Source organism: Carlito syrichta, unplaced genomic scaffold (genome assembly GCF_000164805.1).
Source record: "Carlito syrichta isolate Samal-C Ts95f unplaced genomic scaffold, Tarsius_syrichta-2.0.1 Scaffold35482, whole genome shotgun sequence".
NCBI classification, from domain to species: Eukaryota; Metazoa; Chordata; class Mammalia; order Primates; family Tarsiidae; genus Carlito; species Carlito syrichta.
In genome coordinates, this window is record NW_006979578.1 from 6232 (window position 1) to 10074 (window position 3843).

The window sequence follows — 3843 nt, forward strand, 5'->3', positions numbered from 1 at the left end:
TGACCACTGCACTCCAGTTTAGGTGACAGAGTGAGACTCCAACTCAAAAAATAAAAATAAAAAGAATATTTTTTTCCAACCTGCGTACTTTTTTTTTTTTTTTTTTTAGTCAGAGTCTCAGTCACCCAGGCTAGAGCGCAGTGGTTAGAATGCAGTGACCCAGTCACAGCTACCACAGCTTCAACCTGCTGGGCTCAGGGGATCCTTCTGCCTCAGTCTTCCAAGTAGCTAAAACTACAAGTGTTCACCACCACACCTGGCTAATTTTTTGATGTATTGTAGAAAGGAGATCTTGCCAAGTTGCTCAGGTTGGTCTCAAACCCCTGGGCTCAGGCAATCCTCTAGCCTCCACTTCCTAAAGTGCTGGGATTACAGGCATGAGCCACTTTGCCCGGCCCTACCCTGGATACTTTTTAAAAATAAAAGTGTTTCATTTTCACAAACTGGCATGAAAATTTAAAAAAAAGTAATGTAAGCATGTGGGGAAGAAAATTAAACCAGTTCAAATTTAGTTTCTCTCTTACTCCAGGCCTTTTATTCAGAAGTCATCATTGTTGATATTTCTTATTATCTTTCCAGAATTTTGTTCTTTTTTTAAAGTATTTTGTTCTATATATATACACACATATACATTTTTTTCACATCCAGCATTTTGCTCCCCGCCTCCAGTACCTTGCTTTTTTTAACTTAACAGAATATCTTGGAGAATGTTCCATTTCAGCACATACAAATCTACTACTTTTCTGAAAATAGCTGCCAAATGTTCCATTGTGTGGTTAAACACTAATTTATTTATATAATAAGTTCCTAACTGATGGTCATTTTTTTTGCTATTATAAATAACGCGAGAGTAAACATCTGTACAACCACCCATCGTTGCATAATGTGCAAGAATATCTGTAAGATAAATTTCCAGAACTGGAAGTGCTACAGGAAAGGGTTTGCACATTTGAGAGGTCAATAAGTAGGACCTATTTATCCTTCAGAGAGATAGTATTAGTTGATGCCAGCCAGTAGCATAAGAGGGTGCTTGTTTCCCCCACCCCCTTATCAACACTACCACCCTTGACTTAAACCTACTCGTTTTCCTTTAATGCACCAAAATGGACATTGACAAAAATGGGTCTCATAATGATCATTTCTCTGGCAAGAACTACGGTTTTGTTTGGGTTTTATCTTTCTGATAGCAGAGCTGCGCCTTCTCCTCTGTCCTGCAGTCCCCACTCTGAGGGGTGGGGGGAGATGACCTGACCACAGGACTCAACCAGAATAGCTCTGGGTCACCAGGCAAAAGGGTAGGCCAGACCTTAGCAGTGCCTCAAGGAGGAGCTGTTTGAGCCTGTGCCCAGCCTGATGATGGAAATGCAAACAAGCCAAGTTCTATAATAGAACACAGAGCCATTGTCGGGAAACCACAAATTGCTGACTTGCCCCTGGAAACAATCGATATTCACAAGCTGAGTCCAGGAATTCTAAAGATGCATCCCGCATCAAGGGCTGAGTTGGGGGAGGACCTGCTTTTAGAAAAGAACTCAGCACCAGAGGCCCTGGCAATACTTCATAGATAGCCACCAAGAAGGCTCTGTGGCCCTTTGTCACTCCCTCTGATGATCTCAGAACCCTAGGCTGCCAGAGCTGGAGTGGGTCTGAGAAATTATCCCACCCTGAGGGAGTCTGGGTAGAGTCAAGGGAAGCTGGCATGATGGCTCACGCCTGTAATCCCAGCGCTTTGGGAGGCGGAGATGAGAGGATTACCCGAGTCCAAGGGTTCAAGACCAGCCTAGGTAATTTGGTGAGACCTTGTCCCTTATAGTAAATAAAAAAATTAGCTGGGCATGGTGGTGCACGATTGTGGTTCCAGTTACTTGGAAGGCTGAAGTGGAAGGATTGCCTGGGCCCAGCAGGTTGAGGCTGCGGTGGCCATGAGCATGCCACTGCACTCCAGCCTGGACAACAGAGTGACGCTCTTACTAAAAAAAAAAAAAAGAAAGTCAAGGGAGTCTAAGAAGCACTTAGACTACCCCACTTCCAGTGGGGTAGTGCTGGGCAGTTGTTAGTGGCTACATAGGCTTAAATCCTGACTCATTCGCTTACCAACTCTCTGACCTTGGACACATTGCTTCACCTCTCTCAGCCTCAGTTTTCTCATCTACAGAATGGGGGATAATAACACCTATCTCAGAGGGTCATTGTGAAGACTCAATTGAATGATTATGTTTTGTAAATAACTTAGCACAGTGCCTGGCTCTTTGTAAGGGCTTAATGAATTATTAATGTTGTTATTAATAATAGCAATAGGAGGTGAAGAAGGGGAACTAAAGTTAGCAGTGCCTCAGGGAGGAGCTGCTTGAGCTAGATCTTGAAGAATTGGGAATATTTGGCACATTGAAATGATTAAAGGGAATGAATGAAGATCACATGCAAAGGTGTCTCTCCTAGCCTGATCAGGGGACATGCTGGGGCCTCAGCAATAGACTGGTATGGAGGTGAGTAGGTACAGGCAGGGTTGATCTCACTATGGAACATGTCCGGAAGTCTTAGCTTGAATGCTATCTACAATGGCACTAGCATCTGGAGTCCAAATTGGAGCATATGGCTAGACACAGTAGCAGGAGTCTCTGAGTAGTAGATCTTCTTTTGAGAAGACTTGACCCGTTGGGGTCTTTATGATAATATAAGGAGGTACCATATATTGTATTGGGCTGATGATACTTTCTGACATCACAAGAACACGCTCTGAACATCTCCCATGGAGCTCAGTGGGGTATATTTTGAACTGTCTGTGTCTCAAATATCCCATCTCTCATCTTCTGCTGCAATATGATACAATCTTCTCCCAATGTCCAACCCCCAGCCCTTCATTACCATGATGCTATGGACTGGATGTTTACGTCCCCTAAAATTCATATGTTGAAACCTTAGTCCCCAAAGTGATGGTGTTTGGAAGTGAGGCCTTGGGAGGTAATTAGGTTATGTGATTGGAGCCCACATGGTGGGATTAGTGGATTAGTGTCATCTGCAAACCAGTGAAAGTGCTTTACCAGACACTGGGACTGCCAGCATCTGGATCTTGGACTTCTCAGTCTCTAGAACTGTGGGAAATAAATGTTTGTTGTTTAAGCTACCCAGTCTATGATACTTTTGGTATAGCAGCCCAAACTATCTAATATAACATTTATTTTCTCTCTCATAGAAGTATAGACGTAGTCAGCCCAGGGCTGGTACAGTACTTCATGATGTCAGTAACCCAGGTTCCTTCTCTATTGTGGCTCCACCATACTCAGCATGTGACCCTCACCTCATGGTCCATGGTGGCTGCTCCTGTCACATGTGTGCCAGCCAACATAAAGGAGGAAGAAAGAAGATGGGCACACTCCATCATACCCACACCACTTCTTCTCATACCCTGTTGGTCAGATATCAGTCATATGGCCATAGCTAGCTGTAAGGGGGACTGGGAAATACAGTCTTTCTTTTGAGTGGCTAAGTGCCTAGTTAGAATTTGTGCTTCTATTACTGGAAGAAGTAGGGTAAAATGGATATCGAGGAGCAACCAGAAGCCTCTGCTACAATGAGTTTATTATCTATTTTCCTAAGGGATTGAATATTCTCAGGCCAGAGAGGAAGGTCATGTCATTGTGGGAGGACCAGTCTCTCCTTTAAGGGGTGATGATTCTATGAGACAATTGAGTAAAAGAAAGAAAATCAATGTGAAAGATAAGCTTGAGACAGGCAAATGAAAAACCAGCTGCCCCTCTGGGTCTCTTTCTGGGGCTGAGACTCTGAGCAGTTCACATGGGCTGATTAGAACTGTTGGGTGGGGGAGGACATGGCCTCTGATAC